General features: G+C 41.5%; 1 protein-coding gene across 9 annotated transcripts in view; it reads right to left on the reverse strand.

Moving 5' to 3' along the window:
• The window catches only part of TIAM1 (TIAM Rac1 associated GEF 1), a 372,168-nt gene that overhangs the window by 215,528 nt on the left and 143,335 nt on the right, over positions 1-13,305 (reverse strand). For 8 of the 9 annotated variants that reach the window (XM_032393263.1, XM_032393261.1, XM_032393257.1 and 5 more), the window contains one exon: positions 2,846-2,931. The exons of the other annotated variant lie outside the window; for it this stretch is intronic. The gene's annotated coding sequence lies outside the window, so the exon portion shown is untranslated. The remainder of the gene's footprint in view (positions 1-2,845; positions 2,932-13,305) is intronic. 9 annotated transcript variants of the gene reach the window in all.

The raw sequence follows: 13,305 nt of genomic DNA on the forward strand, positions 1-13,305 counted from the left end.
GCTTCTCCCTCTCCCACTCCCCCTGCTTGTGTTCCCTCTCTCGCTGTTGTCTCTCTCTGTCAAATAAATAAAATCTTTAAAAAAATAAAAAATAAATAAAAAATAAAATAAAAAAGAAATTCACCAGTTTTTTAACTTCCTGAAAGATTTTAAGGGAAAACATTTAAGGTTGATATTAGTAACTCTCTACTTTGTTTCTTAGGCTCCATTCTTTAAAGACCATTAACATTTCAAAATAATTGATCCTAAGCGGTCCAAATAACCTTTCCTAAAATTCCAGGTGAATCGTTTCTGCAATGGGTTACTGTTTGGAGTTCCACAAATTCTTCATTTGAGCTGAGCCACATATGTTTAATTAGGGTGCCACAGTGGGCCTTGATTTCAAGTCCAAAATATCCCAATCCAAAATGATTCGGTAGGCTTTCCTGTTTGCTACCAGGAGTTTGAAAAGCTAAAAATAGCAATGAGGTTTTTACATCACGAGGCAGCATGCACCACTTCGGGAAAGCATCCAAGCTTCAAAAAGATCCATGAACAGATCCCAAAAGCCAGCTATAGGCTGACAAGATCTTAGATCTGGTCATCCCCACTCTACTTTTATCTGTAAAGGCAAAAGGACATTAGGCACACATTTAACAGTATCATATTATCAGGAGAAAATCTTTGTAAAACAGAGACTTATACACTATGCAGTTTCAGGAGGAGGATAAGAAAAAAGCTGCTAAAATTCAAGTGTCTAGACTCCTCTACGCTATAAAACTAAAAATCTTTAAAAATCTTTAAAAATAAAGATATTAAATGAGTATATAAAGTTTGAATAAATCCACAGAGATTCAATCAGCAAAATCCAGAATATGGGAAACTTTACAGGTCAGAGACTTAAGGCTCTTCAACTAATAAAGTAAAAGGGGAAAAAAGAGAGGGTAGTGGGGAACCTATTGATTATGTAACACTTAAAGAAACATATCTATCAGTTGCAACATGTGGGTGTTATTTGGATCAAGACTCAAAAAGATAAGCTGTTAAAAAAACTGTAAGACAAGAGGGTAAATTTGAAAACTGACTGTATATTTTATAATATTAAGGAGTTACGGTCAATTTTTTTTATGTTCTTACCTTTTCATGACATATACTGATGTATTTATAGATGAGATAATACAGTGTCTGGGATTTGCATCAAGACAATCTAGCGTGTGTGTGTGTGTGTGTGTGTGTGTGTGTGTGTGTGTGTTGGTTGTAGATAAAAGCAGATTGGCCATGGGTTGATAAATCACTGAAGCAAGGTAATGGGTATATAAGAGTTTGTATGAAGGTTCACTATATTATTCTTGGCACTTGTAAATATTTGAAATTATCCATAATAAAAAGGTTCTTAAAAATTGGTATGTACAAGAAATACTGTGGTCTGTATGCCCAGAAAAGGCCTGAGGGTGGCCTGAGGGTGTGTGTGGCCTGCAGACATATTTTGTTTGGATGGTGGGACTGCTTTAAAAAAAATGTGGTGTTTTTTTTTTTCCTTTTTGATCCAACACTTAAAAATAAGAAGATTTCACATAAAAATCAGGATTTCCAACTTCTCTTGGAAAGTAGAAAGGTCTGGCAATGCTGGACCATAGCAACAAGCCCTGAAGTATGGCCTGCCACCACCCTTTGCCTCCCTGGCATTCATTCACGGATATGGCCCCCTTGGTCTGTGATCATCTGAGTTTGGCCCCCAGTGGACAGGGCTCCTCAGAGCAGTAAGCGAGCGCCAACACAAGAGCCAGAGTGTCCAGAATTAACATGTTCCACTATCAGCCCAAACCACTAGAGCTTTGTTTTCTGAACAGTAACCAAAAGTTCCTCAAGACAAGCACTTGGACAGTTTTAGTTTATATTACACAAAGCAGTGATTGGAAACACATGGAAAGTGAAGACACTGCAAAAGAAAACTCTAGAGTTCTTGTAGCTGATTTGGCTTGGGACCTCTGGCCAGCTCTGCTGCCTTTCCTAATCACAGGCAACAGGACTGACTTCTGTCCTACTCCAAACTCCCAGTGTGCAGACAGGAAGGAGCTGAGAGGTCTTTTAGTTCCTCCCCTGCCCCCTCATCTTACAGCCGAGGGTCAGGCCAATGGAAGTTGGGTAACTCATCTACCCATTTTCTAGGGTTCAACAGAGGAAGGGATGGGGGTGAAAACGTAGCATGAGACCTGCTCCAGATACTGGACAACAATCTGCTCCTGCGTGTTTTTCGTCCTTGTAAAATACCTTTCTCGTACAATGTTTCTCTAGAAAGATAGGCTTTGAACCTTGAATAGAACCTTGAAGCGCCTGGGTTCTAACATTCCTGTTTAACTGACCCCTCTATGTGGAATGACTGTTCGCAAGATCTCCAAACACCTGACCAACGTTCCTCACTTGTACAACACTTGTTGTCTTCTCATCATACAACAAAACAAATAAGGTCCATCTTTCTAACTCCTCAGGTTCTCTGAAGACTTGGATCCTAGGTTCTCTACAACAGCTCTCAGATTCATTCACTCCTTGGACCCAGCTCCACCAAGCTGAGTCAAAGGAAGTTCTCAGAGTCCTACAGTGACTGCCATATTCTCAAATCCAGCCCTCTGTGACCTTGGGTACTTCGCAAAGTGAACTGACCCAGTTAACAACACTCTATTGTTGACATTTAATTAATTCAATGCAGGCACGTCAAAAGAAGAAAAAACAACCCTGGGCAATATATGAGATGTGACCGTGGCATACAAGTCGTACCCCCAACACTCCAGTGGGGAGCTCTTGTCAACCTCTGGTGACACCTCACGTGCTGGAGCACCTCACTCACTTTCTCACAACTTCCACATACCTGAAGGTAGCAACACTTTTCTCCCATCCAAGGTCTAGAAGGCACCACAGCAAGGCCTGGCTGGGGTTCCTCAGCCTCCTCAGCATCTGCACATGAAAAAAGCCTTTAGGACCAATCATCAGTGGTTATACTACATTAGTCTGATAAAGGCACAGATCAGGACTCCTCCTTCATTCCTCACCGTTGCGAGGTGACAAGGTTTGAAGTGAATCCCCAGCAGGAAACATGGAGGCTCTGAGGCTTTACAGGAACATCTATGGCCAAGCCCCGCTCAGCCAGAACCTGAGAACCATTGAGCGCTGTGGAAATCAGCCACGGGAACCCGTCTGGCAAGGGAGGACAAAAGTCTAAACTGGGACAGCTGCCACAGATGAAGGGGAGGGGCTTGGGAGGCTAGGTAGCTAGAGACACCACCGCAAACCCAGATGACATGATATAAACCAACCTTTATTCTGTTCATACAATAATATTTCTTGGGCACCTAACATGGGACAGGTACTATGCCAAACACCGAGGATACAGTAAGGACCAGAAGAGAACAGGGAGAAGACACACAAAGAGAAGCAGGATGATGTTGGGATTCTGTTGCTGTCATTTTGAAAGGGAGAAGTGGGGATGAGAAGAGTAACCTCATTCAGAGAGACGTTAGGTTTGAGGGGAAGTCTAATGGGCAGAAGAAACTTGGGATGATTCAAGAAAATGACCCGATGTAGATATTCCTCTACATAAATGTGCTTACCACTCTCCTGTCTTTTAAAATAAAAGCCCCGGGGCACCTGGGTGGCTCAGTCGGTTAAGCGGCTGACTCCTGATTTCCACTGAGGTCATGATCTCAGGGTCTTGAGATCGAGCTCCGTGTCGGGCTTTGCTCTGAGTGTGGAGGCCGCTTGGGATTCTCTCTCTCCCTCTGCCCCTCCCCCTGCTCACATGTATGCGCTTGCTCTCTCTAAAATAACTAAATAAATCTTTTTAAAAAAATAAACAAATAAAATAAAAGCCCCTTCTTTGGTCCTACAATCCCTCTAGTTATTGCTCGTCCCCTGCCCCCTGAAAATCACAGTCATAGAAGCAACAGCTCCTTCTAGATGCTTTTGCTCTTCTCACTAGTGCATAATCCCAGCCAAAATCACCAGACACCACCCCAGTGATCACTCTGAAAAGTCTTCACCTTCCTCAATATCTGCATGGCACCTGAAACCCATAGCCATGCCCTTCCTTCGGGGAAAGCCTCTTCATTGGAACTCTGTAGCAATTACTGGAAATTTCATGTGAGCTTCGGCCCTGATATGATCAGTGCTTGGCACACTGGAAGAACATCAACACTGGATGTAGAGCCCATTCCTCCCGAAATGCATAGTGAGTGGTCAGTCGGCACAGCTGGCTGCCATAAATCATATACTGGGTGCTGATAAGAAGATGGGAAATGAACGCTGCATAGACAATGAAAATTATGTCCACTACCAGGTTCTACGTTTTCTCTCCTATAGCTGGGACCATTTCTTCTCAAACTCCGCTTAGCTCCCTTTCTTTGTGCCACCTTGGACACCTTGTGTACAGAATAGTCCCTATGCATGCCCACTGGAGCCCCCTCCTCTTACTACACTGACAGCTTCTAAGGACCTTCTGTAACGTCACATGCACACCCTATTCCTCACTCAGAACCCAGGAGTCTGATATACCCCTGAAACTGATCAGAATTCAGGGTGGAAAAGGGGATGTATCAAAATGGAGAATAGAGGGGCACCTGGCTGGTCCAGCTGGTACAGCATGCAACTCTTGATCTCTGGGTCGTGAGTTCAAGCCCCACGCTGGGTGTAGAGATTACTTAAATAAATAAAACTTGTTTTAAAAAATGAGAATAGGAAGCTAAGCAGTGGAGCCTACTTAAAGAAAAGAAAAGAAAAGGAAGGAAGGAAGGAAGGGAGAAAGGAAGGAAGGTAGGAAGGAGCGAGCCACATATTTGGGGTGCCTGGCTGGCTCAGTTGGAAGAGCATGTGATTCTTGACTTTGGGTCATGAGTTCAAGCACCATGTGCGGTGTAGAGATTACTTATATAAATAAAACTTGTTTTTTTTAAATGGGAGAGTAGGGAACTAAAGCAGTGTATCTAGGACATTCTGATACAGGTTCTGCGTGTCCCACCCATCCCTCTGCCTCCGTCAAGAGAAGCCCATCCTGGCAAACACCATCGGGCAGGAAGGAAAACATCAAGTTCTCGGCAGAGGGAAATTTTTCCCCAAAGTAACATGGGACAAGATTTGATTCCCAGAATTTGTACATTCAACTTCTAGGACCAAAGTTACCACCAGCCAACTAATAATTTTGGAATTTATTTTTCAAGAAAAACAATTATTCATTATTCCTCTGGCCATTAAATTATTTTAAATGTATCTTATGCTCCCACCCATACCCCCTAAAAAAAAAAAAAGACTAAGATTCTATTTTAAACCATTAAAAATGAAGTTTAGCCTAGGTTTAAGAGGTAAGGAGGAGCAGGGAGCAACTTAGCAAAAAATGCCAAAGAAAGGGCAAAATTTCTGGCCTTTAGAAAACCATGGTCTATACTTTATAATCAGTGCAATAGATGCTTTCATGTTTGACCCTGAATGAGAATTCTGTTTTCTATGCAAGCAGAGAAATGTGCCCACTTTTGAACTCTTAATTTTGGTTCTTTATTCTTTATATTCTTCACTACTAAGTAATATTCTTTTTTTTTAAAGATTTTATTTATTTATTTATTTGACAGAGAGAGACACAGCGAGAGACGGAACACAAGCAGGGGGCGTGGGAGAGGGAGAAGCAGGCTTCCCGTGGAGCAGGGAGCCCGATGCGGGGCTCGATCCCAGGACCCTGGGATCATGACCTGAGCCGAAGGCAGATGCTTAACGACTGGGCCACCCAGGTGCCCCACTAAATAATATTCTAAGAAGCATATAATTTGGGGTTGAATTTAACATTTCAGAAAAACAAACTATCAGAAAGTCAATGTTTAATAGAAAAAGTGACTTCAGTCACCGCCAACAGACTAAAAACCACTAACATACATGATCATCTGTATCTGGGAAATCGAGGTATTTGTGTGCAAAACTGTACATCATTGGTGCATATATCTGTCCATACCTCCATATATTACCCATCTGTATGTCCAAATAATAAAGAAGAAGAAAGAATGGGAAAAAATACCGAAGTCTGAGCATGACTTTTAATAGTAGGTAAATTGGCAATTATTTCCCCTTCCTCATATTTTTCTGGTTTTTCAAACTTGCCGCCGTGATCACTCATGCATAGTAAAGGAAAAATGAATGACTTTATCTTTTATCAGATATAAGAAGACTTCCGTGTTTACAATGGGCATTCATCTCCTTATGTCAAAAACAAAAACAAAAAAACCAAACCAAACCAAACCAAAAACAAACAAACAAAAAACACCAGACACTAAATATCTCAAGTTTCACACAACCTCTGGTACCAAAATAACCCCAACAGTCAAAAAAGAAAAACTCCACTTCGTTGCTAAAGTAAATCTGTTTACCAAGAGTAAAAAGAAAAGAAAGCCATTTTGTAATGACATGGCGATCTGCATCCTTCAAGTATCTTTCAGTTTTATAATGGAATTGTAATCATCTGTCTCATAAATTGCAATGTCACATCCTTCCCGTTGTCGTCTTTTTTTTTTTTAGCTCTCTCGTTCTCTATTTCCCTAACTGTGCTTCCCCCATAGGGCGAACACGCGCAGCACGCACAGATGTGCACACACACGCGTGACACACACAGGTGCGTGCTCACGCACAATTCCTGACTCACGCGTCCGAGTCTCTGTCCCCAAGCCCCCGGTGCTCTTGGAGGGCGTCGCACTTCCTTGCCTGAAGTCCAGTGGATGCAGGGGAACCACGCCTCCTGCACGCTCACTTCGTCATTTTTTCGCGGGAAAGGCCATACAGTGTTTAAAGCAAACTCCTGATTATGCACGCTCATGAAGGCAAACACCGGAGCAGATGCGTGTTTGGCACAAGATTTCCCTAATTGCATTTTGCTTAGGCTACCGTCAAAATTAGTTAGTGTTCCCCCAACATGCACACAGCATAAGGAGGACGCAACAACTGGAAGGCTTTCTGGGCAGAAATAGAAAATAGGCCTAAATAAGACAGAAGGGACATTTTCCGGATTTGCAACTCTGAGGGTTGTTCACGTAAAAGACAATCTATGCCCAAGCACGTACGTACACCTCACTCACACAGGTGCCATCTGCAGACGACTCGCCGATGTGGCCCAATTACAAAGCCTAAATGCTGACTAATGTCACGATCAAATGGTAGGCAGAGTACAGGGGAAATCTAGGGCACCTTCTATATCCATAATACCCTGGATGAAGGGGTAAGTAATACAGCCCCAACTAGGAAGCACAAAATTATAGGCAACTGCTGTTTCTAAGACTTAAACAGTCTTTTCTTAGATGAATTTAAAAGATACCTCTCTGTAATTCCCATCTGCTAGAGAAACCAGACCAATCTCTACCTTTCTGCACACTAGCCCTTCAAACAGCAGAAGGAAGCGGTCTTATCTTCCCTTTATTGTTCCGGCCGCCAGGTGAAGGTGCTACCCATGGGTAGGTTTCCTATTACCATTTTGGTTCTGCTCCTCTGATTATTCCACTTTCTCAAAGTCTTCCTTGAAATGGCAGTCAGGGAGCTCGATACAGTCCTCAAATGCTGGCTGACTGGATGGACGTCCAGTGGGACCAGGACACACTGCTTCCCTTAGCCCATGAATGGGTTCACTTATTTCTACGGACCAACATCATCATGCCTTCTGACACGCATTGCTAGAGGTCCTACCTTCCCCATTCTAGATGTACACAACACTCTCTTCTACTTTCTTGTTCTCCCCCAAACTCATGTAGGACACTACATTCTGCTTTTTAAGTATTGTGTGACAGGTTTCTCTGCCTGCCATCCTGGGCTGCTGAGGTTATTCAGAGTTTGTACCGAAAGCCCCACAGGTCTCCCATCCTGATGTGACATTCAAGTTCAGAAACTTTGGGCAGCCACATTTTGGGCAGTGTCAATTCCGGAACAAGAGAAAAATAACTTAAGGCTGCAGGAGATGGGGCACCTGGGTGGCTCAATCGGTTAAGTATTCAACTCTTGAGCTCAGCTCAGGTCTTGATCTCAGGGTCATGAGTTCAAGCCCCATGCTGGGCTCCACGCTGGGCATGAAGCTTACTTAAGAAAAAATAAATAAAATAAAATAAAATAAAATAAAATAAAATAAAATCCTGCAGGAGAGAGAATGACACAGATTAACAAAGACAAGAGGAACCAAGCAGACCAGGGAATCCCAAATTGTGATGGCCTTCCCAACAGGCACAATTTCTAGACAGATACATAACTATGAATGATGTCTAGGAGGCATTCTGTATCTTTATAAAAATTAACAGCAACCTCTTTTTTTTAAAGATTTATTTATTTGAGAGAGAGAGAGAGAGAGAGCAGGAATGGGAGAGGGAGAGGGAGGGAAAGAATCTCAAGCAGACTCTATGCTGAGTGGGGAGCCCGATGTGGAGCCCGGTCCCAGAACCCTGAGATCATGACCTGAGCCGAAATCAAGAGTCAGATGCCTAACGAACTGTGCCAGCCAGGTGCCCCGACAGCAACCTCTTTAAAACCCAAAAACAAACACAGACACAAAAAAACTTATGTGATCTGGAGTCAGTTTCTGTTGTTTACAAACCAGAGTCCTAGAAACACAGAAACTGTATTCTCCTATAAAAAGTGAGTGTCCCGTGTAAATCACCATTGCTAGCTATTCTTTAGGTATTGAGCAATTTGTGGGGTAAACTATACATCCTCCCAGTTTGGTACTGATCCATTAACACTCTTTTTGTGTGTTCCAACCAGCTTCAAATCAACCTACACGTATCTTATGCTTTTCCCAAGACATTTTAACTTTTTAACCCTCAAGACTTTTTTTTTTCAAGTTTTATTTAATTATTTGAGAGAGAGCACGAGCGGGGGGTGCGGGGGGCAGAGGGAGAAGCAGACTCCCCACTGAGCAGGGAGCCCACACAGGGCTCAATCTTGCGACTCCGGGATCATGACCTGAGCGGAAGGAAGTCGCTTAACCGACTGAGCCACTCAGGCGCCCCAACCCTCAAGACTTTTACTGTTTTACCCTCATCTTTAGTTGGCTTCCCCTAATCCCCAAAGCCTGTCCTTCTCCCACATGTGTGTTCAGCCATACAATCCAGCCAACACATTACCTAATACATTAATGAAGTAATGAATAATTTTTGCTTCCAACACACTGTGCTGTGCCCTTAGCCAAAGATTCACAAAGGGTGGACTTGAGGCAAGTTACATCCGACTCCAGCCTCGACTCTGGGTTGGTAAGAATTAAGGAGTTGAGAAAAATTTCGCCAGTGGCACAGGCGTGCCTTACTTCAGAAAGTGCACACGGACAAAATCTACACTTAAAAGTCAGTTTCACATGAAAAGATGCACGCTAACAGCAATAGCCATTCGGGAAACAAAAATCAAGATCACAACTGGATACTACCTCACGCCCACTAGAATACCTGTCATCAAAAAGAGAAATAACGGGTGCAACCTGGGTGGCTCAGTCGGTTGGACATCTGCCTTCGGCTCGGGTCATGATCCCAGGGTCCTGGGATCGAGCCCCGCATCGGGCTCCCTGCTCAGCAGGAAGCCTGCTTCTCCCTCTGCCTGCCGCTCCCCCTGCTTGTGCACTCGCTCCCTCTCTCCCTCTCTCTGTCAAATAAACAAATATAATCTTTAAAAACAAAAAAACAAAAAGAGAGATAACAAGTGTTAGCCACGATGTGAAGAAACAGGAACCTTCCTGTCACCGGTAGGAATGTAAAAAGGTACAGCTGCTTTGGAAAACAGTCTGGTAGTTACTAGAAACAGTCAGCCTAGAGTCACCATACAACCCAGCGATTTCATTCCTAAGGAAATGAGAGCACACGTCCACACGAAAGCCTGCACATGGATGTATCACGGCAGTATTATTTGTAATAACTGAGGGGTAGAAATAACCCAAATGTCCATCAACTGATGAATGGATAAATAAAATACAGTATATCTATACAGTGTAATACTATTTGGCAACAAAAAGAAATGAAGTGCGGATACATGTTACAACATAGACGAAACCTGAAAATATTATGCTAAGTGAAAGAAGTTAGTTACAAAAGACCCTATATTGTATAAATCCATTTATATAAAAAAGTCCAGAACAGGCAATCTGGAGGCAAATTAAGTTAATGGTTGCCGGGGGCTGGGGATGGGGTAGGGATGGCTGGGGAGAAACAAGAGGACGAGGGTAATGGGTATAGAGTTTAATTTGTTCTAAAAGTGATTGTGAGGATAGTTGTAAAATTCTGTGAATATACTAAACACTACTGAAATGTTTACTTTCTTTTTTCTTTTTAAGATTTTATTTATTTATTTGACAGAGAGAGACACAGTGAGAGAGGGAACACAAGCAGGGGGAGCAGGAGAGGGAGAAGCAGGCTTCCCGCGGAGCAGGGAGCCTGATGTGGAGCTCGATCCTAGGACCCCGGGATCATGACCCGAACCAAAGGCAGACGCCCAACGACTGAGCCACCCAGACGCCCCAAAATGTTTACTTTCAATGGATGAATTGTATGATATGTGAGTTATAGCTCACTAAACTTGTTTAAAAGAAAAAGTCCATCAGAATATGATCAATCCCATTGCCAATTGTGGTATAAAGAAAAGAAATGTGGGCGCCTGGGTGGCTCAGTCGTTAAGCGTCTGCCTTCGGCTCAGGTCATGATCCCAGGGTCCTGGGATCGAGTCCCACATCGGGCTTCCTGCTTGGCAGGAAGCCTGCTTCTCCCTCTCCCACTCCCCCTGCTTGTGTTCCTGCTCTCGCTATCTCTCTCTCTCTGTCAAATAAATAAATAAATAAAATCTTTAAAAAAAAAAAAGAAAAAGAAAAGAAAAGAAATGTACTTGGTACGCTAGTTTTTCTAGTTCATTAACATGTCAGTCAAAATCCTAAATTGGACATACACACAACTTTCATAGAGCAGTCTATATGTTTAATTCAATACAACCTGCACTATTTCAGATTCATTAGGAACAGGGGTTTTGGGATCAGGACTAGGTTTGAATCCCAACCCCACCACTCACAAGTTAAATGACCTTGAATGACTCTGCTACGCTTTTCTAAGCTTCAGTTTCTTTATATGTAATAGAGGAAAATAACAGTGCCCCTTCCAGGGGGTTGTTGTGACAAATGAACAAAATAACTTCTATAAACTGCGAAGTACCTGGCACAGACCAGCACTCTAATACTAACTTTATGAATATATAAACATATACATACATAAAACTAACAACAAAACCAACAAGCACTTAGGTGCAATGAACAAGCTTTTTGAAAGGACACAGATAATGTAGTCCCCTTCTTTGATTATAATGCCAAGCAGATCAGTAAAACACTATGAGATTTGTGCAGAAGAAGACACTTCAACTAGGTCAACTGGAAATTCCTGAATCAGAGATTGAAAAGGGGAAAAAAATGGAACAAAATCATAAGCACATCTTACATGTAATGTTTTGCTACCTCATACACAAACACCAGAGACTCATGAGGCTGGAGGTCTCAGCACTCGCCAGCACATTGTATATCTGTATGAAGAACCACAAAAAATTATGAAAACCACTGCCTAAAATCACAGGTGACACAAAGCATGACTATGGAGGCTCACACCCTGGTTAGTACCAAACTAAGGGCACAAGTAAATGAACAGCAGAGAGATTAACTGTATACTTTGACCATGTCACAATAGCAAATCAAATACATAAAATCTCCAATCTCAACGTTTCTGGCCACTAGCTATCAGACTCCTCTGTATCTCATTAAAGACATAGAATAAATTATCACAGAGCCTGACAACTTCCTGATAACTCTATGGTCTGTGTCTTCCCAAAGATGGAATAATTCCAATGACACTGTTCTCTGAAGGATAGCCAATAAGAAGAATGTAGCACACTAAATGAAACAGACTTGAAGTTTCCATGCTCTTTCTTTTTAAACTGTGTAAACAATTTTTTTTGAAAAAGGACTGTCAGTCAATTGGTGATATTTAAGATGAGATACTAAAAGTCAAAGTCTTTTACACATAGCTTCAGTGGTAAATTCTACTAAACATGTAAAGAATTAATGCCAATCCATCTCAAACTCTTCTAAAAACTGAAGAGGAGAAAACACTTCCAAACTCAGTTTATGAGGCCAGAATTATCCTGATACCAATGTCAGACAAAAACACCACAAGAAAAGAAAATTAAAGGCCAATGTCCCTGATAAAGAGATGTAATAATCCTCCACAAAATGCTAGCAAACCAAATTCAATAGCACATTAAAAGGATCACTAAACATAAGCAGGTTAGGATTTATCCTTGGGATGTTAAGGATGGTTCAACATAAGGAAATCAATAAATGTGATAGACCACATTAACAGAATGGGGGGGGTAATACAATGACCTCAAAAGATGCAGAAAAAGCATTTGACAAAATCTGACATCATTTCATGATAAAAAACTCTCAATAATTTAAGAAGAGAAGAATACATGACAAGCCCAAAGCCAACATCATTCTCAATTGTGAAAAGCAGAAAACTTTTCCTCTAAGACCAAAAACAAGGAAAGGATGCCCACTTCTATTCAACAAATTACTGGAAGTCCTAGCCAGAGCAATTAGGTAAGAAAAAGAAATAAAAGGTATCCAAAGGTACCCAAATCAGAAAGGAAGAAGTTAAATTGTCTATGTTCTTATATATATAGGAAAACTTAACGATTCCACCAAAAAACTGTTCAAACTACAAAGCAAATTCAATAAAGTTATGGTACATAAAATCAATGCACAAAAATCAGTTGTATTTCCATATCCTAACAACGAACTATCCAAAAAAGAAATTAAAAAAATAATCTCATTTGCAATAGCATCAAAAAGAATAAAATACTTATGAATAAACTTAACCAGTGATGGAAAAGATCTGTACACTGAAAACTATAAAACACTGATGACAGAAACTGAAGACACAAATAAATGTAAAGATATCCCATGGTCATGGATTGGTAGAATTAATATTGTTAAAATATTCCATACTACCCAAAGTAATCTACAGAGTTAATGCAATCCCTTTCATAATCCTAATGGCATTTTTCACAGAACTAGAAAAAGAAACCTAAAATTCATACAGAACCACAAAGGACCCTGAATAACCACAGCAATCTTAAGCAAGGAGAACAAAACTGGAGGCACCACACTTCATGATTTCAAAATATACTGCAAAGCTACAGTGATCAAAACACTATGATATGGGAATAAAAACAGATATATAAACCAGTGGGACAGATGACAGAGCCCAGAAATAAACCTACATATATATGGCCAATTAATTTATGACA

Source organism: Phoca vitulina, unplaced genomic scaffold, assembly GCF_004348235.1.
Source record: "Phoca vitulina isolate PV1807 unplaced genomic scaffold, GSC_HSeal_1.0 scaffold72, whole genome shotgun sequence".
Taxonomy (NCBI): Eukaryota; Metazoa; Chordata; class Mammalia; order Carnivora; family Phocidae; genus Phoca; species Phoca vitulina.